This window comes from Filicampus tigris, chromosome 11, assembly GCF_054856515.1.
Source record: "Filicampus tigris isolate MCC_2025a chromosome 11, RoL_Ftig_1.0, whole genome shotgun sequence".
Taxonomy (NCBI): domain Eukaryota; kingdom Metazoa; phylum Chordata; class Actinopteri; order Syngnathiformes; family Syngnathidae; genus Filicampus; species Filicampus tigris.
In genome coordinates this window covers 9,826,635-9,854,449 of record NC_141227.1, presented here as the reverse complement: position 1 = coordinate 9,854,449, position 27,815 = coordinate 9,826,635, and the positions used below count along the sequence as shown (strand labels likewise).

Genomic DNA, 27,815 nt, shown 5'->3' with positions numbered 1-27,815 from the left:
TATTGTCCATTAGTTCAACCATGAAGTGTACATGCTGATAACGACTGCAAAATAGATTTTGGGTGAGAGACATTTCTGTAATACAGTATTTTGGGGGGGACAGCCTTTCGATTACCTGGCAAGTAAACGGCACATATGAGAGAGAGAAATACTGTGAAATATTTTAACTGTTCCATTCTTGAGTAATACCGTACTCATTTATATATATAGCATCCTCCCTTGTCCCTTTTGCCCCAGGATCAAGGTCAAACATGTTTGTTTAGCTCCTAATATGCTGACGGGCTACTTTGAACCTCGAGGTCATCACAGACATGTGATCATGACCAATTATCTTTAATAAAGCTATGTGTAATTGAGCAATATTAAACCTGCCTCTGTTCCAAGCAGGCAGGAAGTAGAAGCCGGCCTCGTCCCCAACTTGTTTCGACCTCCAGAGGCAGAGGCCAAGCCTTGATGCAATCATCCTCTCGTCCTACAGCCAAATTAGGGTGCAATGTAGGTTAGAGGCCAAGATGATTACACCAATTTTCCACCTCATGGACTTCATCATATAGTGAATCAGGCAGCACTGCAATGGGAAGCAAATTTCCAAGATGCTCTGTGCTTTTATTATTGGCGTTTGAGTGTTTCATGGTGACAGGCTACGGCTAGTCAGACATTTGGATGTGTCACACAATGTTCATCAAGACCCACCAGGAAGGGGAAAATCCAAGTGCAAAGCAAACAAACCCAAGGGCATGTTGCTTGTGCTTCACTGACCATTTGAGTCCTCCATAAACCCACAATTAAAACAATGAGCCACATTCCATGTCACTCCACAGTCGAATGAGATCACGTTTACACCGCAAACAGTGTTTATGTTTCACCCTACTCGGAGGTGATTTAAAACTCTGTGGGGGCTCAGTTTTAAGTTCTCAAGGGAATTCTGATTGTTACAATTTCAAATAACGAGGCCAAATTATGTAAATGTCTCCTAGAGAGTAAAAGGCTGATTAGTTTACTCATCAATATACCTTGTATTTTTGTGATCAACTAATATTAGTTATTTTCTATAAAACCATATGCTCCAGAGTACACTCTAAGTGTAAGAGCCATTCAGAACCAGTGTTAAACAATGAATAAAGAATGCACTTTGACATGGCCACAATGGACAGTGGAAAGATCTTCGAACAGGATGCTCACTCGAGTATTTTCATCCATTATATTACTTGGTGGGCGGCACAACGAGTGGTTAGCATATCCGGCTCACGGTTCTGAGGTTGTTGATTCGGATCCAGGCTACCTTCTGTGTGAAGATTGCATGTTCTCCCCGTGCATGTGTGGGTTTTCCCGGGTACTCAAGTTTCCTCCCATATTCTAAAAACATGCATGCTAGATTCACTAAGGTCTCTAAATGTTCCTATAAATGCGAGCGTGTTTTTTTTGTTGTTGTTGTTGTTGTTTGTCTATATGCGCTCTGCGATTGGCTGGCGACCAGTCCAGTTTTCTCCCACAATGAGATGACAGTGGTCCCTAGTTACAGTTGCAAAGGGAGTTTTTGCTAACATATGGTAAACATATCAAGATACCCCAGGTACATGTCAGCAAAAAGCATTACTCTTTCAAAGTACAATGTTTGTACTTTTGTGAGCCGTCTGCTGTAAGAAGATCAAGGTACCCAAAAAAAGCCTCTCGACAGGCTACCATGAATTTGTCATTTGAAAAGTAGTACAAGAAGGCATGATATTTTAACTCTGATAGTGGAACAACAGACGAGTTGGGAATTAAATAAGCCCTTGCAGTAAGAGGGGCTAATGTCACATGGGAAATGATAAGTTGGGGTAGTGCTAAAACTTTGTTCAAGGAAATCTGTGCATTTTAATCATAAATAAAATTAATTAGGCAATCATAAAATGAAGACTTGCATAACACTAGTCTGAGAAACTAGACTTATCGTCATCCACATTCCATGACCGAGAAGATGTCTCAGTATTTTACATCCTTGTTCACAGAAACGGATGCTAGGAAAATATAGGCCAAGCAAAGTACAACACGCATTTTCTTCCTCTTTCATTTTATGGCTCCAAAATAAAATGCAACCTCACAACACGGAATTATACAGCACCAGCTGATGCAGCTGAAAATAGCACAGATTCTAGGACCATGCCAATAATGGTCAAGCCCAAGCTTTTTTTCCACTGCATGTGTGAACGGGTAAGAGTCCGATCAGTTGACTCCAGATTCCCTTTGTGGCTAGACCACCGACACAAACACCCCTAATGTGCTAGTATGGCCTGCGGGGACTAGTATGGAGATGATAAAAGCTGGTGTGAATAGAGATGGGTGTCACAGCCCTGAGGGAGGTATGGAAGCCAGTGAAATTAGTTTCTGGTTTATTGAGTTTTATGATGTAAAGTCCTCAAAAACCACACGCCGGTAATTATAAATTGATGGTCTCAGTGTGCTACTATTCTAAAAAAAAATCTTCCAGACAAGGGGCCAGGCAAGGCTGTGTACGTACTGTATAATTAATTCAAAATGATTTTTATAGAATTGATGGTCTGGCACCTTGACGATACTAACGAGAATATATAAATGTGACTGATGTGGACCAATCATGGAGGTGAATCCATCCGTCTGTTGCCTTCATATCACCACATGTTAATCAAGGTGAGATGCACCGAATTTAGGGCCAATGTGCACCACATTGACTATGTCCTTCCTCATACAAAAGAAGACAGATGCATTCAAAGCAAAGACAATCAAAATCTTCAAAACGAGAAAGAGGATTACTGTATATCGACCCATCCCTCGCAATACCCAAAACAATCTTTTCCAGCTACTGGAATGATGCGCGTAAACACTATGACCTTTTTAATATGAATGTGTCATTATACAAAAGAATACTTGTTTTTAATAACAACAACATTCATTTGTGTACTATATTTGAGCACTGATTCAAATACAATACAGTAACTACAGGTTTTCATATTATTGGGTAATTGTGTGTCACATTTGAGCCATTTGTCCAATTACAATCCTGCACTTTATCAGTCTTATGAAACACACATTAACCTTTAATCATAAAACACACTTCAGCAAATTTGACTTATGGTAAACTGCGAAATACTGCAGTGTCCATAGCCAAGAAACAGCAACAGGTTATTGTTCATGGATTTTTATTTCTTCTAACAACAAAACCTTGAACGTTACAGTGATGATGACAAATATGATCAACAAATGAGAGACCAGGAGTGGTTTACACACTCATGTGGTATAAGCGCTGCAGGCTTGTTATTACACTAGCTGATCAGGTAAATGGGCATTTTTTCCATAACTGGTTTTACTTGCCACTAGAGTCGTGCTGTGCTGAGCAGCAGGGATAGGAAAAGTTCTCACATTCTGTACTTGTATAGAAGTACAGTTACTTGTGTAAAAACAACTTTAGTAAAAGTAAAAGTACTAATTGAAATAATGACTCAAGCAAAAGTAAGAAAAATAGTACCGGCTCTGTAAAAGAAAAAAAAAAGTAAAAAGCATTTTTACCAAATGTTTCTTCCTCACATCATATCATTTGAAGGCAATTAAATAAGAAAAATCATCACTGAACACACAAACTGTGTTACGAATCATCCAAGTAACTCACCTCTTGAAATACCCTTTTTTTGTTTAATCAACACTTTTTATAGTAGATTACACTTACACAACACTACACTTTACGTGTAGTTAACCATCCCCCAATAGCAAACATCTACTGTCAATCAACCACATTCTGACTTTTGTCATTTGGTCATGGCTCACCCAAAAATGTATGACATCACGAGAGATGAGAAGACAAAGGAATATACTGCTGGAATGTGTGTGTTTATAATTGGTTATTTAAAGTGGGAGAGGGGCTGAATAGAGGAAGCCAGCAGGAGCCAGAGACTTTTTGTTTACAACGCAACACACATTGACCTTGGCCGCTCCATAACAGACAAAGAGCAATAAGCAGAAGGGATAAAAAAAAAGAGGTCAAAGCACAGAGTATACAGTGACTGCCTCATGATTCCCCCAACGCCTGCTTTCACTATGCACAGTGGGAAATACCCACATTGGCTAATGCCCATCCCCAGGTGCACAGACTTATGGGAGAACACATCAAACAAACTCTGTCGCGTCTGCAAAAGTCTTTCCTCTTGCATGAGCTTCAAAAAAGACTTTGCACGCTCTGTCTGTATAAAATTCATGGTTTGCCTCTGAATCTAGAGGATTAGACAGGAATCTGCACAAAAGGGAAATTGACGGATACCAGAATTCAGCATAAATACCGCCGAAACCCTCGGAAAACTTACTGAGATGTCTACAGATGGAAGCACTGTAACAGTTGGAACACAAGCACGAGGAGGTGCACATTAGGAATTCACTCCTGTTGGCTGTAGCGCAATGCAAAGGTCACTGCACCCCCGCCCCAGCAGGGATCTCGCCACACCACATCGTTCAACAGTTGTGCTCTCGAGCGTAAAACTTAACAAAAGATACCCGTCTGTTTTTTCTTCAAGTTTGTGGTCTGGACTGGTGATTATTTCAAATAGGCCCTATAATGGAGGTAGCTGACGTGAACAAGTGTTCGTTTCGATCCTCAGGGTGCTTTTTAGCCAACAGCAGCTCAATCTGGAATGTGCAGGGTTCAGATGAGTCTAAAGCACATGGGTCACCCGTGATTGGACTCTATTTCATTTGGTTCAGGGAACAGTAAGTATTTACCGAGCAGAAATTACATTCCCACTGCTCTTTTGAATCTCAGTATCAACATGTGCTCAATTGGTTACAGACATACAGTAGAAAAAGGTCTGCCAGGGTACGCTTGTGTATTACTTCAATGAACCAGTGGGAAACAATCATAATATATCCAGTTAAGTACAAACTATTCAAGTCAACAGAAGTAAACATGCCTTTTTTGTGTTTTGCTGGAAACAAGTTTAGTCTTTTGTTCAGCACAGTAAGCATTTTCATTCTGATTGCAAATGGGCTAGATGGGTAGAAAGACATTTACTTGAACCGACATGACGACGCATGTCCTGCAAAAGACAGTGGAAATATCTAAAAGCCAATGTGTCTAATTCAGATTTTCAGCCATTATATCAATGGTCAACGACTCCCTCTAAAGGAAACAAAATGCAATTAATTCGATTTTAACAAAATTGAGGTGGCGGCCAAAGACGACTTTGACTTTTTTTTCCTATTTTTGACCAGTAATCTATCAAGTGGCAATGTATCGACAATCTTGTCGAGTGATATAATCACATTAGCAAAGTGTGGTGCAGAGATGTCCACCATAAGATATCTCCTGAGGGTTCTGATGAAGAAACAATTACAGGCACCATTTGTATGGCTACATTCGGACTGCAGGTCGTAATGCTCAATTCAGATATTTAGGTGAAATCCTATTTTTTTTGTGTAATCGTTCACGTTACATATTAATTGCGACCTCAGTCTGTCTGGTCAGTGTATGTCTCTAACGTGACCCACATGCACCAGACAATGCCATTCACAATGTACTGTTTGTAGAAGTAAATATGGTGCAGCATATACACTGTAAGGGCTCGTCCTTTTATCATCGTATAGCTACAGAGGAGCGATGTGGGGGGAGGTAGAAATATTTGGGGAAGTGAGGCGTGGCTTTTTGATCTCATTTTATGGAAATACGTCTGTGTGGCTGAATTACTACGATCACCACAAATGTCCACTTTATGCTTCATATTTCAAGTAGGATTAAATTGAAGTCAAACATAAAGTAAATACTATTTCTCAAACAACCTGTTTTCTGCATTCGGTCATATTATGTTCGCAAGGTGAGTCCTTAGGCACTGTGATGTTATTTTCAGTCGACAGCAAGAGCAAAATGGCCGCCCCCTGAGATGGATGCAAATGGTTGCATTTTTCTGTGCCTTAGAGCTTTTGGGATTGCTCATTGCCTCACCGTCTGAAGCAACAGTGCTCAGAAAGTAAGCAAACATGTGGCTATGTTGTCGCTGGCCACTTCTTGCTGTCATCCTCCTACCCTGCTACATTAGTAGAAAGCGGGATTGAAATCTTTTCTCTTATAAAATGCGAAAACTAGCATTCCCACATTGTTTAGGGCTGTAACTGCCATATAGCGCGTGGACTCGCGCAACTAGTTACCATGTAAACCCAAAATCCGGTTCTTAACGGAAGTTGCACCCATAACTCACCCAAAGGCTCATGGGCCGTAGGAATAAGGCAGAATAAAGCAGACGAGTGCATTTAAAAGACAAGTGCTCGTGGTTTGTCTTCCAAATTAGCACAAGAGTGGATGTGATGGGTGCTGTGAGCAATGGGGAGCGTCAAGCCCCCTCCTGGCCTGATTGAAAAAGGGAATCTCCTGCCCATTTGGCCAGCCAGCTGGCTATCTGCCCAGCCCCTGCCAGGCAGCACATTGCCATTGTTCTATAGTTGTTTCAGCGGGAGCTGGGAATTCAAGTGGACAGGACAACAGATTTTCCTTGTTTATTCACATGAGAACAAAGCATACTGCTGCCACATCAAGGACCAATGCACTAGAGAGGGTGAAGAAGTGAAAGGTCCGTATTTTTCTAATAAATAAACATGAACTAATTGGTAACAATGGAGAAGTTGCAATAAGTGTGACAACCACACCATGAGTGAATCAATGAGCTACAGTATATTTTTTTTAATGTAAAGACTATGCGACAGGTAGGCTACTGTAGCTTTAGCATCACAACTAAGACACACGTGCATAATTTTTGTTGCACTCCCTGTATATTCAATTATTGCAGGATGCACTTCCTGTATGTTCACAACAGAAGGAGACCATGCTCATTTTGGGCTGCTCCAGCAGAGCCCCCGTAAACAGAAAGCACAGTTCTTTGGCCCCACTCCAAAAGGGACCATCTGTCCTCTGAAGTGGGGGCTCGCCACAACAACCTTCGCTCCAATGGGAAGACTGAGAGGGCCATGCAAGTTTTGATGTGGCCTCGTGGATCTCCAGAATAAAACCACTATCTATTTCTATCTACAGACATCTCCCCTTCTGCTGATCCCCAGCCGCCTGCTGCCCACCCAGCTACTTCCATAATGACAGTCTGTCAGCAGTGCACTCCCCGGGAAGAAGTGAAAAAAAAAAAAAAAAGGAGTACAGAAATGGTGAGAACGGCAATCTCATTTTGCAAATAGGGCAAGCTGTCAACAGATCTATGAGAAGTTTATTTCTTCAAACATTATAACACATGCTCATGCTCTACATTTCGTATTGTTGGTAAGACTGGTGCTAATAAATCGTGATTCATGACCCACTCTTCAGCTACAAAGGTGGCTGCACATGCAAGCCAAATGGTGCACAACTGATGAAGCAAATTATCCAGAACTAAACTTCACTACACTGCACTGGTGGACCCATACTGCACTAGCAAAGGTGTATGGACCACTGGCGGGGCATGAAAAGACAGCATTGTGTGAGTCATGAGATGAACGTTAGATGGCTGAATAATGCACAATAATTTATCCTTATCATTTGGACCAGATATTCTAAATTATTGCCTTACAAACAAGAAAACAGCTAGCACTAAAACTAAGAAGTTCTCAAGAATGAAAACTTTATAAGAAATGAGGTGTCTCTTCTGCGGATTTGATCTGACTACACTATGTGCAAAACAACAAAAACACACTTACACACCTCATCATCAGGAAGCACATACAAGCTAATTGTAAGCAACATGCTTAATATCTGATCACTCACCATGATGGCAAGTAATTTCTTTTCAAATAATGTTTTTCACTCTTTGTCTGGTGTTGTTGGCATAAATTTTGCAGCTTTAAGAGACTAAGAGAATTCAGCCCTCGGGTCACAAGCTGAAAGCTCCAACACTGACAATTGAGTAAGTTTAGTCAAGCGGAAAATGTAAAGGGAAGAGAGGTGGACACAAGTAAGCACAGATGTGGATGAATCACATTTATTAACCATGCAAGAGCTTCCTGTGTTGCCTCTGCCAAAACACACACACTTGCTTGACATCAACTGACTCAACTACTCATTATATATTTTTGTTTCTTTACTTTGCTTTGAAATGTCTTGAACTCTTTTGTTTGTGAATGATTTTAAATGCTGTACTTCTAATTATGTGATGCACACTGAGTAACCTTGTGTTTGAAATGTTCTATATAAAGCTGCCTTGCCTATAAACATACATGAGCACAGAAATGCAACTAAACAGAGGCCAGTATACTTGCACTTCTACATTTAAGACCATTGGATTCCAATAGTTGACATGATTACTTACTTACAAGGGTCCTTTTTTACTCAAGCCATAAATCCTCAATGGTGAGAATGTAAATCTCTCTAAGCCATCAAGATAATGTGCACACTGTGTAGATGTCATCTCATTGCATTAAATCCATCAGCCACTTGTTGAGTGCAAGCCACACAACAATACACTGTGGCAAGGAATCCACAAACCAAAAGACAGGTTTACAAAAACAACAACAGGCAGTTTAAAAAAAAAAAAAAAAAAATCTTGGTCGTGCTCTCCAGGTTTTTACAAAATAGTATGTCTCAAAGTTTGGTGAAATGTTACGGAATAAGTGGCTAAAAGTAATTAAGGGCAAGTCTGGCAGCCATCAGGGAGTCAATTTGGCGAACTGCATACAGCTGCTCCTTAATGCACACAAGTCTCTACCTCCCCCTGTGACAAAGCCACCAACAGCTGAATGACACATTAGCATTAGCATATGTGAGAGAAAGTAGGTGGCTGCCCTGGGTGGGGGCAGAAATACTGCTGGGCGTTGAAGTAGTTTGGAAATGTGTGCGCGTGCGTGCGTGTGTGTCGGGGGCAGAGAGGGGGGTGACATTCAGAGCTCCTCTGCCTGACAGGAAGGATAGAGAGGGAAAATTCTGTTTTCTTTAGTAAAGATGCATGGGTGAAGCGGGTGACCTTCTAAATTCTTTTTGACAGCTGACATTTGAAGTTAGAAGATGGAGAAAGCCACATATGCCATTCATGTGAACAATAATATGGCACACTGGGTGAAAACCAGAATTGCCTTTCACTTCGAGCATCCAATCCATGGGTCTTCAATCCTGTTCCTCAAGGGCCAGTGTCCTGCCTGTTTTCCATCGCTCCATACTGCAACACACCTGATTCAAATGATCTGATAATCAGCAAGGTCTGCAGAAACTGGACAATGGACCCGATCATTTGAATCAGGTGTGTGTTGCAGCAGGGAGAGAGGGAAAACAGGCAGGATGGCGGCACTCGATTTAAGACCCAGGAGCTAACCCATCTCTGGTTTGCAAGACAGTGAGCTTGCATATTTAGACATGGCAGAGGCAGTATTAAAAGGTGAAATGGAAGAAAAGGCAGTCTCATCTAAGGATAAAAGTAAGACCTTTTTTGGGGGTACGGACCGTTTTGTCTGCACTACTGAGCACAGACTCATGTGAACACGTGAACATACGGTACCATATTTTGGTGCCTAAGTGGAACCTGTGTTGTTTTTTGTTTTTTTTAGGTTCAATGAGTGAAAATGTTGCATTTTTTTCCTTGAACACAGCGCCAGCATGATGATTTCACTTACGCATCCTTTCACATATGCTAAATGTTGTATGAATGACATCGGATGGATACATAAATGGAAAAGCAATGATAATTTAAATTATACTGCTGTGAATTTGCACTCACGTTAAAATATACGACAATTGACTTTCAACCGAATCATGGATTTTGTGGGCCGTTCATATATATGTATATTCATACATTCATTATCTATACCGCTTATCCTCACAAGGGTCGCGGGGATTGCTGGAGTCTATCCCAGCTGTCTTCGGGCAGTAGGCATGACACCCTGAATTGGTTGCCAGCCAATCGCAGGGCACACAGAGACAAACATTCGCACTCACAGTCACACCTAGGGGCAATTTAGAGCGTACGATCAACCTACCATGCATGTTTTTGGAATGTGGGAGGAAACCGGAGTACCCGGAAAAAAACCACACAGGCACGGGGAGAACATGCAAACTCCACACAGGGAGGCCGGAGCCGGGATCGAACCCACGACCTCTGAACTGTGAGGCGGACGTGCTAACCATATAAGGTTTTTTGGGAGGAAGTCAGCCTTGTTTAAACAAGACAGCTAAATACAGCACAGGCCTTTGGGATAATTCAATTTTGATTATATAGTACTCGTATGGTAAAACTGAATTGGGTTTTACTGTGCTTAATTGGAAAAACACCAAAATGGAGTCATTCCAACTAGTTGCTCATGATTGTTTTGCTCTATCTCTGCCTGGTTAGAGGTGGAGCATAATAATAGCAGGAAATGACAGACTTCAATCTAGCTGAATGGCAGCAAGTACGCATCTTTGTGCCACATTCTGCTTTGATCCAGCCTCCAAGGCATGTTCCCAGCTTTGATTTGAGTGAATGGGAAGGAAGGAGTTTTATTTGAGGAGTGGGAAGCCCCATGAGGTAACACTTAAATGTTCTTGTCACTCCATCCTACCAGACACACAACCTATTCATCAGCCTGCACACATGCAGCAGAGCCTGTGGAGGAACACACAAACGCAAGACTACTGGCCGTTCGCACATCCAAGACTGGGTCTGATGGGTCATTTACATAGCAAAGGTAGTCAGGTAGGAAACAAAAGCTCCGCTTTCCAATGTTACACATCAAGGTCTGTGATTCAAATAAACAGAGAGGTTGAAGGGGTTTGGTTAGTGCCCATCTGACCCAAATGCATATAAGGCATTTTAAGAGGAGCACATTTTACTGTGATCTGCAAAATATTGAATCGACACAACTGGACTTGTTCTTCCTATCCACATACAAAGGCAAGCCCAGTTGCTGCGATTCAACTTGGGCACATTACCATGACCCGGATAACTGAGAATCTGCACAGACATACTTTTACTGTGACATTTAGGGCTACTTAACACACAGTTCGTGTTCCTACGGGGTCCATTTTGCACAGAGTTTTATCTAATTTCTCATTTCACTTCCAACACAGTTGGCATATCATATCAGCTTCTCTTTCTGTGTACTCCAGGTTGTTCTGAGTTATATTGTGCATATGGACTTTGCTAATTGCATCATGGAATGTTACTAACTCACCTACAAACACACTGTGATAAAAACTTTATGATGATTTATGATTATAACTGCAGGTTTGGAAATGGTATAACTTGCAAGTGAGAAAGCATACTCAAAATACACACGTCTTTATATATCTTTTAGAGGTTTTTGCAGTTTTGGAAATTGTTGATTCCTTTGGTCAACACGGGGGGCAAAAAAAAAAACACAGTACGGCTGTGTGGAAGTCATTGAGGTTTTCTATGTAATTACACTACTTAAACAGGTAGACTGCATAATGCAGCAAGGAACAAAGACTTTAGCCTGATTGCTCCCACCAGGGTCCATTTAATGATCTACAGAGAACCAAAGACACCTGTATCCGCCTAGACTTGAGTATGAGTGACGATAGGCAGGAATGTGATGTATTTTCCGTCCAGTATTTTTAGTCCTGCTGATAACAGCATGCTGTGGAAGGACAAGGTTCTTCTTAGTTATGGAGAGTGGGAGAGGAGCTGTTAAGGGAAATGGCATTTTCTTCCAGCAGAGAAGCTGAACAGCTGTCAAGCAACAGGCAGGACACTGCCACTCCTATCCATCCCCTCATCCACCTCTCAATGTGTTCTGTAAATTTTGTTTGGATTCATCATGGAGAGGGGGGCTAAGCTGCCACCATTTTCCTCCACTCTGCCACTCTGCACAAGAGAGCATGAAAGACAAGGGGGCTGTGGGCACGAGGTGAGGCGGTGGAGAGTAAACAGTGGCTCATATCCCTCGATCTCGTTGCTAGGCAACTTTTTTGCCATGAGTGACAGCAGACGTCCTTTATGAACAAAGAGAGAAGTAAAAGGAAGGAAAGGAGAGAGTGGTGCAGGGATGAACAGCAGCCCAGTGAATATCTGAACAGAGTTGTGCAATGGGACAAATGCACCCATGGAACATAACAATAGGTACACTTGTACAATCTAATTAGACGTAATATAGGATATAATACAACATTACAGCCTTTACACATATAATTGTATTTATAGTTTGCAATTGTGTATCTGAGAAATACACCATCGTGAGAGCTGTTCCTTAATACATTGTTTCCCTTTTGTACTGTAAAATAATGTATACAAAGCTAAGAAATATTGCAGATTGTAATGAAGTGCCACACCACAGTAAACTAACAAAATAAACAATACCGATTCATAACACAGAAGTAGTAGATTCAACTGAGCAGCAGTTTTTGATGCAACTATTTTGGAGGGTTACATAAGTTGTGCAAGTGCAGGAAAATCAACTGACAAATCAACCATCATAGATTTGGTATAATAAAGTAGGGACTGGAAAAATAAGACTATAAATAAATGACAAAGTATGGTGAAAAGAGGGGAAAGTTCATTAGAAATTGATAAATGAACACACACATTCAAAAGCACTTTATCTGCACTTTCTTTCACACAACCATGCGTGAGGTTGAAAAGGTGTGGTCACTGGTTTGTCTCTGTCACCATGACTACAAAAAAATGTCTGTTATTGGTTTGGGCAATTTTTGCAATGCCACGTTCAGGATTCATCCATGCCAAGATGCTTGTGTATATAGCTTCACGTTTTAATACATCTTGCAAACACATGTTTAATATTAGTAGAAAACCCATGAGAAGTACTAGGTTTTAATCAGCCAACAAACTAGACTTTGGCATAAGTTAGCAGACACCAGTCTTTGCTGACATTTGAACAGTGTAGATGTTACGCCTCATCCATAAAGATGATAATATATGTTTATCACAATTGCAGGGGTTAAAATGAACATCCGCATAATGATCAGTGCCACCATGATAGCTTTCATTGGACTTTTGGCAAAGAAGAAAGAGTGGGTTGCCATATTACTCTGCAGATGTGCGTGGAGGTAGTCAGGAAGTAAAGGGAAATGATGCTGGAAACCACACTGTAAACAGCAGAATAAAAGTTCAGGCAACAAGTCCGATGTTGTTAAATGACAGCAGAGGATGCCAAATGTAACCATCTAGAAAAGTGAGGCGTACCTCAAATAAATAAAAAGCAGATATGGGTTGTTCATGGAAATCATGGTCCAAGTGTGAGTGTGACATGTGAGCCCAAAGTTGAAATTGTGCAAAACCAGTGAAAAATGATACATGCTTTAAATAAAATCTTCCTGCAATGTGCTATCATTAAATAAAGGTAGTTCACACCGAATATGAAACAACCATAACAGAACTTTTTCTGCCAACATATTATCACATTATGGACAGTGTGAAACTCGATTAAACAGTATTGTGTTGTAATTTCATTGTACCAGTTTATTGGTAACGGTTGTTTTTGAAACTGATGCATTTTAAGGATCAAAAGGCCTCATTTATGTAGGGGCCGACCGGAAGTAGCCACATCAACAGCACAAATCTCAGTAAGATGTTTATTTTATTTTTGCATTATGCAATATTGGAAAGAGAGGATTCATTTTAAAAGGAAACACATATTGACTCTCAAAATGGGTCATCAACCTCAGCCGGGGGCCGACCACCATTTCTGAGAACAATCCATATGGAATTTTGCCATAGGTTGTTTTTCAGGCAACATTTTGATTATATTTATGCATCTACAGCATTTAACTGATGACTTGCTTTTGTTGTTGAATGTGACGTATCAAGCATGACTTGGCACACCGAGTGCATTTGTTCATCGAAAATGCAGAACAAGCCTATAAACGTCAACCTATTGACATTTTAATTACTTGTGATTTGACTTGAAAACAACTAAAAAACTTGAGACTTAACTTGGACTTGGGATTTAAAGGCTCTGGACTTGATGTAAGAGATGATGACATGAAAGATTTTATTGCTGCTCATTTTATATGTTCGGTTTAAAGAGTTAAAAAATGAATTGAATTAGTTATGGGAGGTATACGAGTGCACGCTTGTAACGGCGCTGTAATTAATGGAAGATTTGCCTGTAAGTCTGAAAATAGCACTGTCATGATTAGAGGATTAGATTTCCAATCAGTAAATTCTTTCTATGCTATGGAGAAGTACACCCTCTCATATGAGAGCAACCGCATCAACATGACGGCAAACTTTCAGCTATAAATGGGCAGCGAGTTTACAACATCGAACTTAGTTCTGCACGTGAATCTTTAAATCTGTTTGAAGATCTGCCCAGTAAATATCTGTAACTTGACTTCGTTAGCATGTTCTTAGACTCATTGCAGTACAGTAGTTAACTAATGTTAGCTAGATATGATTCAAAGTACAGGGCTGCTTTCGTTCAGGCACTGATTCTGACCATGCTTTAAAATGGAGAGGTAACATTTGAGTGAATGAAACAGTAACAGGTTTTAAATGGGATTCAGTTTTAAAAAGCACACGGAATGCATTTGCTTTAAAAATAAATTGAAGTTAAAAACAGTACCTTGAATAAATATTGTTTTAAATTCATTAAAAGGGGTCAACCCAAAAATGTTCTTTACAATAATATATTCTGTGCAGCCCCACTAGTCTAAACACAGCAATCTGATTAATATTGTGTTTGTGGAATATGAGGTAAGCAGTAGGGCTAAAATCCACCCATTTTTGTACATCTCGGGGGGCGGTCATTTTGTCACATGCTGTCAACTGACAATGACATCACTGTTGCTCAGGGCTCAGGTAGTAACCAATCATGACTCAGCTTCAGAAAACAGGTGAGCCATGATTGGTTGGTACCTGAGACAGAACATATTATTGAAAAGAAAAGTTTGGGGTTGACTTCCTCTTTAATGAAATTAATTACAAAAAACTACATTCAAAACTCATCCAAAAACTACTTTTCCAAGTTGCAATGACGGCACTTGTAGTGCCAGCATACAACACCCAGTTGGTCAGATCTTCTGCCATGGTTGAATCATTTTGAGGCTACATCGAGCTTGGCTCACAGACAAGACCCTTCTTGGATCTGCTGGGACATGTTCCACTTGGCACCAATGCAAGGAGACTATACCATCGAAAAGTGAAAATACATTTCTTCATTTGCACCTTTAATCATAGCTGCACCAAAATGGAACCAGCTCATCAATAGACCACCAACTAACAAACCTCAATTAAAAGATAACGCCTTGGCTGCTTGGCAGAGGTCAGAACAAATCTCTTTTCAAAGTGAAGCTCAGCCACCTGTTGCTTTAAGTTTGACAAAAGCAACTTTACTCTGTAATTAATCAAGGTCTCCACCGGGAAGCCTGATTATATGAAAACTTCTTATTCTACAGAGAAACCATTCAAAAACTTTGTGAGAATCAGGCAGTTTTGATTTGTCATACAGTCATGCAACATGTTTCTTTTCTCACTGCAGCAGACAAGACAGACAACGAATGTACATTCCAGATCAATATGGGAAAGGGTGCAACTCTGAAACAACAGACCCATTTGCATCGATGCTGGATTAAAACAATGATAGCCCAGCTGTATCGGACTAAAGATACCTTGAAAGTGCACTTGGAGAATTATAAACCACCGTGCATTATCAGGGGCATTGAGCACATGTACTGGCCAGAGCTCACCGTGAGCCGTGAGTGAAGGTCTAGATGGAGATAGGGAAGGGTGGATAGAAGGAAGCAATGGGAAATGGCCAGAGTTATTTCCATTCCCCCTGCCCGTTTATGGAAACATTATGGGAGTGAGGCTCTGTTCTCATGGAGTAGGAAGACCATTTGGCAAGTGAGTAGGAGGCAGAAGTAAGTGAAGGAGAGTGTGGGTGAAAAGGAAGGAGTGGCTAAAAAAAATACTTCTTTTAGCAGTTTTCTCTTGAAAAGACCATGCTCTGTGTGTGTCCTGCATTGTTTAGCTCTCCCTCTGGCAAAGGCCACAAAAGCCCCCATTTATCTACCCTGAACATCCAGCCTTATTGAAAAAAGGTTCGGTGAAAGGAGAGCAACCATCACATGTGCCAAGGTGACATGGCTTTTCCCTTGTTAACACTTAAGTATAGCATCCAGAGTCCACACAACACAGTCCTCATCGCTGTGAGGGATTACTCTGCTGACATTCCGGCAAAAAGAAGTAGTACATCTGTTACATATATTTGCATTTCTTTGGTTGAGATCACAATGCACCACTTGACTCGATGGAAAGCGAACATTCTCAGTCAGGCGTGAGAAACCCACCCCATCAATGAGGCCCCTTTCCACCCTTTGGATTCTTTAGCCGGTGTAACAGCACATCGCAAGGAGCAGCTTGCACAGAACGCAATCTGTCAGCCTTGAGACAGACTGGCCCAGTTTGCCATGATTGGCTCTCATCAATTCCTATTTACTCTATGTTCTTAGAAGCAGAAAGGGGACCAAGTGCCATTTTAGGACATCGCAATGTGTGCTATTCAGCAATCTGCAGCTCTAATTGCAGAGTGTGAGGAATTCTCTACATCTCTAGCAATGAGGCCCAACAGCTGCAGCTGGCATGGCATGCGGTGGGTGTGTTAAAGTGAGGTTTGGCTTCTAAAAGGGTGTCAAAGACTAATCCCCCACCAGGAGCCACTCACACCTATGCATAAGTACGCACGAAAGCTTGCATGCAAACACACCAACAACTTCCTAATCACAATGTGCATAGGAAGACCAACAACAACCTAATGGAATCTTACTCCTTTGAAGGGGGAATTGAGTTGAAACACGGCAAACACAACGCAACAGCTTTCACACCGTTTCCATGTCCTGCACCCCGAGATAATGTTTAATATGCTTTCACACCTCTGACAAAAGTAGTACCTTTTGCACCTTGAATCTGTCACTCCAGATCATTATCGTCCATCCACAAAAGTAGTACCTTTTGTCATGAAAATTATGATGGGCCAATCCAAATTTGTATACCACCTAAAATGTTATCTCATCAGGGAGTGTCACCTTCTTGTTTGGAAAACCACAGTGTACACTCATATCTCCACACTAACTGCCTAACTCAATTGTTTGCCAAAGTCAGATTTTTGTAGAAAATCACTCTCCATTGTCCAATGCAGATGTTGCAAAAAGGCAGATCTCAAAGATAAAAGATGAGTTAGGCAGTTATGCTTTTAGCGTGACAATATGCAAACAAGCCTCCGTGAACGTGCATTGTATTATGTCCATCAACAATACTCTCAGAAAACAAGCACCTTTTTATTTTAAATGCACAGAGGCTTGTTATGCTCTCTACATTTGCCTTTGGCTGCTTGGGATCACATTATTGATCCTGGAAAAAGTGCAAACAAATGAGTCCAATAATTACAGGTACATTTGTGTAGATTGCATCTTGAGAGGCAGCTATCACCTGAGAAACAGACAGGAAAGAAGCCCACAAACCCTACATCGACCATAAAAAGTGCATCGGGGAGGAAGTCATGTGAATGTGCTTGTTCTTTTTTTCCCATTCAACACAATGCACGTCCCCATCCTCCTCTTCCTGAAAGTTAAATGGGTAAAGTGTCTCGAGAGATAAGTGCGGATGAGTTCATTCCATCCTCAAGAAGCCAAGTGCACTGATGAGATCTGACGTGAGGACCCCCCAAGTGACTGAGTGACCTTTAACCTTGAGAACTGATCGAGGCCACCGATCTGATGAGGCGGACATGTGAGGCGGGGAGGGAAGCCACATAAATTGAGGATAGATAAAAATGGGGAGGGGGGAGGGATCTACAATAATTCTCCCACAACAGTTGTAAAAGGCATGGCTCTATTCTATCCAAATATCTATTATCACAAGACATCTACCTACAGTAGAGTTCGTAAGTATTGTTTCTCCAAGGATACCTCACTATTGGAAAATTCTGAATTGTGTAATATGGGCTGGCTGGGATCGTTGAGTGGATGTGACCTCACACAAGTAGAAGATGAAAAAAGGCCCCTAATCATTTCTTTTCTTTCTTTTTTTTTTTACAAACACATTCCTAGGAAGCACATACCTCCTTATTACGCCCTTCTTTCTTTGGAGGAAAATGTAGCAAGTACAAAAGGCATTGGATGCAGTTCAGCTGTCTCTCAAGGTTATCATAATGCTCATAATGTTCATAACGCTATGAACGTGTGGCGAATGTGTCCAGACCATATTTTTTATCATTGTGGTTGTAGTTTTGCAAGTTGTGGAATTATACTTCCTTGCAATGAGAGCTAAGTCTAACATTTACATTATCTCAATCAATCACATGAGAGCTAAAAATATTAGGAACACATACACGACTGCAAACTCGAGGCACAACATTAAACATTGTGTTAAATTAATACCTCCCTTTAACTCTCTAAATATAGAATATTTGATACACTCCTTTACTGGATATCATTAAATTATACAAGTAATCCTAATGTTGCGACTTGTGCATACATTTTTCCGATTCCACATTGCTATATTATAGTAATATACAGTATGAAGAATGTGACCACCAATAAAATCGAACCCACTAACAACTATCAGTCAAGACATTCCTGAGGCAAATCTCAGCAGAATCTCATCCTCTGAATCTTTGCAATAGTTGTAAACAATTGTTCATGAGTTGTTGTTTTTGTCCTCTGTTTTTTGTAAACATGGCCACGGGCATGTTTTTGATTTTAACACCAAGAACAAAACACACAGGAGACAAATACACAACACTGCTGCCATTCATGCAGTCAACAAAGGCCTTTGCAGGGCTCCGTTTGAGGCTTGCCCAGCGAGGCTCTGTAATGTGATCGCCTTTCAATGTAAATTAAACATAATGACAGGAAATAATTAACAAAGACTCAAGCTTCTCTTTACACCCTCCCCTCATACAAAGTCAAATGTCACCAGCACTTTGGAAAAATGAGCATCCAACGTGTGTGAGCTGCTGAGAATCAGACTTACATGCACCTGACGAATCTTACTGCAATGCCATGGTTTATTTCGATGAGAAATCCGTATATGAGAGAAATCCCATCCATTCCACATTTTTAGTGTGGAAATGTTTTGAGAGATGGTTATTTTGGAGTTTGCACTTTAGTGTGTGTAAAGTGTCTGTGACTGATTTTTCTCAGAATGCCAGCACATAAAAAAAAAGAGGCCATCTTACTTTGACCTCTGATGTTTGCATCCTCCGCCTAAATGCATATCCTGAGACTCGTAAGCTTAGTGTGGTTATACAGCTGCTCCTGCGGTCCTATTGAAAGCACCTGGCAGAGCATTGTGAGCTGTATGTGGTCCTTCAGCCATGTTTACATTGCAGTGAAGTTCCACAGGCAACCAGTAACAAAGCCTGGGCAAGGAACACACAGAAGCTATGGTTTTGGTATGGTATGGTAATAAGCAGTACAAATGAATAAAATATTATACCCTCAGTAGCTCTTTGATCAACTAGATCCCATCGTAGTGTTGGTGACAGTTCCCCGGAATAGTCCACATGGATGCTTCTTTCAAGTCAATTGCAACTTTTAAAAGGTAGCATTCGATGTCAGCTGTGTTGCCCTCTGGCTCTGGATCCAACCGGGTTCCCATCCACTGTGGCAAACATCCAAATATCCACGGCAGCTTTCAATACACTTGAGTAGAGGGGAGGAAAAGAACAGTTGGTCTTGACCATAGTGCCAGAAACAAGAGAGGGAGAATAGAAAACCAGGCCACTGTCACTCCAGATCATTATCGTCCATCCACAGTAACGTGACTGCTTGTTAAATTCGTGTGACAAAGAATGATAATAAAGAAACAAGTGACATGGAATATACTGCTCAAGCATTGAATTAGCACTGCTTGGCTGAGTTGATGCCCCTTAAACATATGCTACTGTGGTCTCACATGCAAAGAGAGGTCCTGGACTACTGCCATTGCCAGCTCCTCTTCACTTTAGCCTTCCCTTCCCCTTTGTGTTAAATAAGTCCCAAGTGCACGCATCCAATTCGGGCTGCTTTGAGAACAACAAAATACATTAAAGCAACACTGGGCAAGTATTCGACCTTAATAAAAATGTTTCACAACTCTTTTGATGAAACATCGACTTACAACTAGTTGAATGGGACTTTTGTCATGACGCGAGGGGGTCTGTATCATTTTTATCGGCACTAAGCAACTTTGAGAAGGGAGGGAGTAACCCTGGCACACACAAAAAAAACTACAAATGTCCTGAATTGCTTTACGGCATACGTCACTTCCTCCTTTCGCTATAAGGACGGAGGTCGATTCGAATGTCTGCGCGCTATTACTGGTGTCATTGCAGAGGCCCCAAAACAAACAAAAACTAAAGTATTGTTTAAACAAAATTAGATTCATTACCTCATCGCTATTCATCTTTCACACAGCCACTGGAAATAGAGGATTTCACAAGACTACGCATTGGCGCACATGGGAAACATGGGTTGACTTTCATCAAAACACTACCGCTTTTGTCTACATGGCACTGCCATAATCACCAAAAACTGACAAATGACACAGTGTTGCTTTAAGAGGCCAAAAGCATTAGTCATCATTCAAGTAAAGTCATTTTTGTGTTTCAGTACTAAGATACTAATATGCTGGTTTAATGGTGTCTAATGTCAAAGTTCAAACAGAAGAGTGAGGCACAGCACAAATGCCTCATATAATAAAATAATAAATACAAATAAATAATACAAATAATAAATAAGAAATAAAGCTTGACACAATGAAATGAGGGATATAAAAGAATGTTGTAATGAATTCAGATTCTACCATGCTGTTGGACCAACGGAATCCATGGCTATTGCATCAGTGTCAGTGTCGCAATCAACCTGCAAATGACCATAGTGTTGTTTTAGTTCCCTAAGAAAAACATCTATTTATTAAACAAAATCCATTAATGTCTGATTTATGGCCCTGTGAAAACAAACAGGAATAACATCCTCCTACCTAAGTGTTTCGTCAGAGCTTTTACAAACAACAGTCTACAGACCATAAGCAGACGCTAATATGTCACATGTCAGACAGCTGGCCACATAAAAGGACCTGAGGAAAAAAAACGGAGACTTTCTCACGATTGATAAAGGGCTGTTTAGGGAGAAAGTTCCTTCCTGTGACAAAAAAAATGCATATACCCACAAGACTTCCACATTCCCTTACAGTCCTTCACACAAAGCAGAGCAGCACAACACGAAGCAACTTTATAAATCACAGCAGTTTTATCCAACCCCATGTATAGAAGTATTTTTAATAAAGGTGACTCCCTTCTAAAGTGTCACCTTCGGTCGGGGGTTTCATTTCCATGTAAAATATACTTTTGGTTCTTCTATTCATTTTGACGTTCACATGCTGGTGGCGATGAATGAAGGTGTCTATGCCAGCAATATCCAAATACACGGACACGCACTATGGCTGACCGCTTGATGGCACATCGGTCATGGCTTTGCTCCACTGGACTTGCTAATTACAATCAGCCTCCATCAAAAATAAGCATTTATTGACGCTTTATTATAAGGCATTTGATTTTTTCCTAGCTTCCATTTTAGTTAATCTAAAGCCTCCAACTGATTTTAATCAAAAGCGTAAATATGGTGAAATAAACCATTTCATTAACTGAATTCACTCTTTTATTTTGATAATAAAAATACAATTGGCAGCCCTATTAAATTTTCTTAGCATGTATAGTATATAAAACAAAACAAAAACTAATAAACACAAAAATACCCATTTTTGCCTACCTCTTTGTAGGCGCACAAATATCTTCATGGCCTTCCTTTAATTGGTATTCTGACATGTTTTGCAGTAGACAAATAAATGACATAGCACCATAACACGAGGATCTGACTATTGCTCTGCAGGCCTCACTACTTCTTCTAACGGTAAAATTAGCCATCTGAAAATAATAGCGGTTTACAAGTAAACCATATACCGTTTCATCCATACTTGTTAGCTGTTGACTGCCTGAAGGGATACAGGTGTCAATGACCAAAACTAGGTTGATTGGTGTATTGAATGTTCATAGAAAGGAACATGTTCATATGATTATTACATTTCACTCTATTGTCTTGTGTCCGTTGAGCTGAAAGATAAGGCAGAGAGCCATTGGATGTCATCTTCTCTCCCAATGGAGGCCGGCTGCCACCACAAAGGTCCCCATTTTTTTGAGCCGGTTGAAACACAGACTCAAGTTAACCCAAAGATTCATGACTGGTCCTTGGACTCTGTAGCCTGCAGGTTAATGACTGGCCAGGGCGTATTCACTCCATTGTTGTTGCGAAATAGGCAAAACATCGGGAGGGTCAGCAACTTCCAGCGGCCTTTCCCTCCTCCAACATTCTTGGTTACGGACATTAATGAGCCCCTAAGGGACACAAAGATGTAGGTAATTCATCTTAGCAGGACACGTTTTCTTACATGTTTGCAAATCCATAATGCATAAGTGTGGCAAAACTTTTGGAGTGACACCGTGAACTGAGTGGCCCTGGAATACAAGAATGCTCAAAAACTCTCGACTGGTGGCATTTTGGCCGCTGTACCAGTGGATGGAATTTGGTTCTTTTGTTAGTTTTGCAAGACTGCAGAATTAGTAGCCGTTAAGGGTTAGTACAGCAGTAGAGAGGCCCTCAGATGACCTCGTTTTTACCTTTGTTTATGATAAGTAAAGCGCTTGCCAGCATTACATCATGGGACCATCTGTTGCATGATTGAGTTTGGACTCAACAATGTGGGATTTTAAAAAGATAAAATAAATGATTCAAGATGAATATTGTGGCAAGATGGCTAAAAGAACACAAAGTTGCAAATCAATATGGTGCTTACTGTATGTCCTCAAATTGTAGCCTCTTCTCAAAAAGACATTGCATTAATCGGTGGGTGTGTTGCCCCCCTTGAAGAAATAAACGCCTCCCCTAAAGGCATCATTGTTCTTCTCAGCAAAGTAAAAACAGTTCAGGCCACCAGTTACCTGAACATTTACAACAGCCAAAATAGTAACTTTATCAAGAGCAGTCACGATTATCCGCTTCTATTGCGACATACCAGCAGGTGCATTTATATTACGTGGCGTGAGGAAACTTAAGCAGGGGGGCAATTAGTTCCGCCCACAACTGTGCTTCAATATTGATAGGAAGCGTGAATAAAAGGACACACAAATAGAAACTGTTAATCTCAGGCAGTTATACATTCCATTCCCATTATAACACGCAAGAATCAATTCTCTGCTGGCCAACACTAACTCAGGCATACAAGCCTCCTCTCAGATTGACACCTTATTTCAAATAGCCGTCTAGTGCTCTCCCCAGTTGAGTGATGTCACTGTGTGAAGAAATACAGTTTTTACTGTCGGCACGGTCGACACCAACATGAATGTAGAGTTCTGGCTTCTTAAGTATACATTTTCTCTCTCATTTTCTCTCTCTCCTCTGCAGTCACGCCTTGCACGAGCAGGCAAGGACGGCAGCAGGCTCAAGCCTCTAACTTCCTCTTTAACACCGCATCCCGACTTCTCCTTCGTCTCACTGAATCTCTGCAGTGCATTGTCAGGGGTTGACAGGGTCCTCACCAGGGATGACATGATAAACACTTGACATTTGTCATTATACCATCTGCTACATCAAGCAAAACTTCCCCTCTGACCACCGCACGGCTTGTGCCTGGCACAGAAATAAGCCTCTGGTTGCGTGGTACAATTGCAACCAGAAGCTACAGACATACAATTAAAAAGATAGCCGCTGGTTAAAGATGCTTAAGATGTAGCCCAGGTATAGCCAGGCACATTTCGTTTAGATGCAGTCAGTATTTCGGTTGGGTATTTGACTGCATGTAAATGTTGTCAATTCATTCTCTTCAAATGATCCAATCCACCATCACAATAAAAAAAGCAGTACTTTAGCAAGCTTTTAATGACTGTCTTTATCTTATATTAATCCCATCTGTTTCTTCAGTACTCTTACATTTTGGGAGCTGAGTTTTGCACCTTGCGCAAGACCACCTCAACAGTAGTCAGGATGCAGAGAAGTGTTTTTTTTTTTTCTGCAGTAGGACACGAACCATAATCCTCTAATTCCAAAAGCACAAGTCCCTCCAGATGAGCTACTGCCGCCCCTAAGTATACTCTTCTTAAGTATACTCTTTGAGGCTTAACCATATCAGCAGAGCAAGATTAACCAACGCTTACTGTACACAAATAAACCAGCAAGCAGCATATAACAAACACATACAGTATGTCCTGAAGCGATGCATACTGTAATAGGCCATCAAATCAAATTTGCATGTCACATAAAGTGGCCAAATGGAGACATAATGCACAAGCGGTTTTAAACTACGCATTAAGACCATTATACTGATTGACATCAACTCAGCTACTTTGTACATAACAATATCTGACACTGACGTTAGCATGGCTGTCTTGTGGTACCATGGTGTTGTCAGCCTTTATCTCAAAGCACAACCATCTGCTATTGCTGCTTCGTATATTAAATTAATGGCCAAAATGATCCTCACAGTTGAGAGGTCTCCGGTTCAAATCTCGGCTTAGGCTATCCTGTGTGAAGTTTTCCTCCCCCATGCTTCTCTAGTTACTCTGGCTCCCCCAAAAACATACATGCTGGTAGACCTGAATTGCCTCAGGTGTGAATGTAAGCGTGCTGTGTGATTGACAGGTGCCCGGTCCAGCATGTCCCCCCCCGCCCCCCGCCTCCCACCGAAAGTCAGATGGGATAGGCCTGGGATAGGTCACCTGTAATCCTAATGAGGCAAGCAGAATTTGAACATTGGTGGGTGCACATTTTTGTCGTTTTTCAGAGTGTGAAGCACCCACATTGTTTCACATGTTGACTCCAGGTGGCCAATTCGTAACACAACACAACCGAATGACAGCATCTGCTTTCGCTGACAGTGATAACTGCGCTTTAAATCTTCCATAAATTCAGACTGCAATTAAAACAAAATATGACAAAAAGATGAGAACGTCTGGCTCTCACTACAGGAGCAGGCAGCATGTGGCTGTTGGTTGGTTCGTTTTAAATCAACAAGATTTGGTTGGGGAGGCCCTATTGTGACTCTCTGTCAGCCAGCTGGTCTGTTGACCACGAACAGAACAGTTTCCTGATCAAATGCACAGGGTGTTGCAGAAAGTGTGGTTTCAAGAAGACAAATCTGTCAGGTAATTTCCCATTTAAAAAAAAAAAAGCTCCCTATACAGCTCTGCGTTATGGTAACATCTGAATAGGGAACTAGTGTGACTCAAACACATACACAGTGTAACACTAGAGGGGCGTTTCCAACGCCTAAGGCCACAAACCATCCTCAACAACCCTGCAATGATAACTTGAAATGTCCCAGAGGCATGTCACAGGAAGCGTCTCTCTGCCGAACCTGACAGGTGTCTTATTGTTGAGCTGAGCACACATTGTGCACGTAACTTTATTTTTGAAAGGCGTATCTATCTCCTTCAATTATCCATTGTCTGTTTATTCATGCAGAAGGTGTTTTTTTTTTTAGAAATAGAGGAGAACACAATTCCACTTCAAGGGCCCGTTCTTCACGCTACTGGAACAGAACTTCATTCAAAATGAAAGACCTTTCCCTGTGTGACTCTACAAAGGCATGTAATGGAAGTGCGTGTGGATTTGTGGCCCAATCTTCATTTAAGGTAGGTTTTTAACCTCCAGAAGTATACAAAACACAGACATTACAAGACAACGTTTCAAGTACAATTGCACATGAGCATACTTATGAACACCAACTCATTAGGAAGACCATATACTGTATTGGAGATGTCTGAGTTCAGCAACCAAAATAATACTTATCAGACATCAAACTTTCATTGTTCTTTAATGAAGGCACTAAGTTGAGTACAGGGAAAGAATACACATATTTGATTGAAAAACTGAGATGGGGACTGTGAAACCAGATGGAGATAAATCAGAACACATTAAATTATGCAACGATAATTTGCATTTGAACTACGTTGTACCGTTTGAAGATCTTTATTAGGAATTTAGATCTTGTGGAGCTTTCATTTCTTAGAGGAAGACATTAGTGGGTTTGGTTGATTGAAGATAAACATGACTTGACTTGTTTAGTCTCTCGGGGGACATATGCCACAGTGGGAGTCAGCGATGAGAAGTGCACATTGTGTACGGGCAATTGACAGATTATATTCATGCATGACTCAACTTGATGATGGGGAAAGTAATTAATTAACAGATTATACTGATTACATACTAAAGTCAAACGTTGAAAAAATTAAAACAGCCATGCCCAAATTCATTTTTACTGAATAAATAAAAAGGATATTCAACTGTCAAATGGTCTTCAAATTGAGATAATTTAAAGGCTGAAATAACAAGTGGACAACGAAATCTTTGTCGCCCTCTATCGTTTAAAGCGAGCACTAACTCCACGAAACAAACCCCATTCACAAATATTTCAAAGCAAATCAAGTTCTTTCCCACCCCCCTTCCAAATAGTAAACACCCTCAACAACTAGACTAAATATGATTTGAGTTTAACATTATTTGGCAGAAAAACTATATTCTTTCAATAGACATAGAAGAAATAATAATAATAATTTTAAAAACATTTTATTAATAGGCATGTGTTCGTGCTAAAGATACATATCATTCGTCCCATTTGTTTTGAAATGAAAACGCCGAAAAGTCACTTAAGATTCAATTCCCACACTAAAATGTGGAGTCTCTATCCAATTTCGCTCTCGCAAGCACTCCACACTTACAGCTCCACTACCACTTTCTCCGTGGTTCATATAAATATATGAAGCGTATATGCTCAGTGTGGTCTATCTAAAAGGGAAAAACTCCTCGTCTTACCTTACATCGAGAACGTCGCCAGTTCACCAACAAAGTATCCTTATCGGCCAGTTGTGCTCGTACCTTTCTTTCTCTTTCAGCCTGAGCCTCCAGACTGAAGCGAGCTCAGACATCCAGCAGCACCTCGCTTGGCGATGACAGCACGCCGGGAGAAAGTCCCCGCCCACCGGCACTCCTGCTGCCCTGTGTGTCGGTTAGTGAGATGGTTTATTTACACAATCTTCGTTTTGTGTGTGAGCGCTTGCGTGTATTGTATGCGCGCGCGTGCGTGATCGTGTGTGTGCGTGTGTTTGTGCGTGCGTGTGCGTGCGTGTGCACGAGACTAAAGTGTACTTAAATATTAATAACACGTCTGTTGTGTTAACGCGTTAACTGACCTTATTACTAACCACCTTTAGCCTATTTTAGTCGGCCCTAAATCCTGTGACACTACTCCACAGTGACACTGTTGTCTGAATAAATACCATCAAATGGTCATCAAACGTCTAAATATTGTTCTTATTCGAGTTATTCTTTCAAATTGCTTTGAAAATAATAAAGTCCACGTCGAAGTGAGATCTATTGAGTGGAGATGGTTAACTAAACTTCTTTTCCCATGAGGCCCCACAAAATGATGACGTCAAACCCGTGCGACCGTTATTGCCATGGAAACAACAGAAGCGCGATAACTGCCCTCAGATCAACTTGTGGTTGCTGTTTTACTCATGAGACAGGTTTCAGCGTTTGCGCGACCCTCGTGAAGATAAGCGGTTCACATGATGAATGAATGATCTTTTCTAATGGATTCTCGCAAGTCACATACGAATGAATAAATTATTTCATTGTTTTGGCAAAGCACACCACATACAATAATCAAAAGGACTTTCAAACTAAGTGAATAACATTTAAAACCACTAGCTTTAAAACATATCATATTTTGATCTTTTTTCTTTAAATTGTCATTAGCTACAATATAAATCAGAGATATTAAAATTAGTAGACACGCGTGACCCGTTTCATTATCTCAATTTAGTTTCATGTCATATATTCTTTACGCATTTGTTATCGTGGAAATAAA

The 27,815-nt window shown here is 40.8% G+C and overlaps 1 protein-coding gene across 6 annotated transcripts in view; it reads right to left on the bottom strand.

Annotated features, from left to right (window-relative positions):
* The window catches only part of sipa1l2a (signal-induced proliferation-associated 1like 2, genome duplicate a), an 80,698-nt gene extending 53,361 nt beyond the window's left edge, over positions 1-27,337 (bottom strand). For 4 of the 6 annotated variants that reach the window (XM_086044751.1, XM_086044755.1, XM_086044754.1 and 1 more), the window contains exons 1-2: positions 27,136-27,337; positions 26,759-26,941 (exon numbers count right to left, since the gene is read on the bottom strand). The gene's annotated coding sequence lies outside the window, so the exon portion shown is untranslated. The remainder of the gene's footprint in view (positions 1-26,758; positions 26,942-27,135) is intronic. The other 2 variants (XM_086044752.1, XM_086044753.1) reach the window with 2 other exon arrangements.
* Between the last annotated feature and the right edge of the window lie 478 nt (positions 27,338-27,815).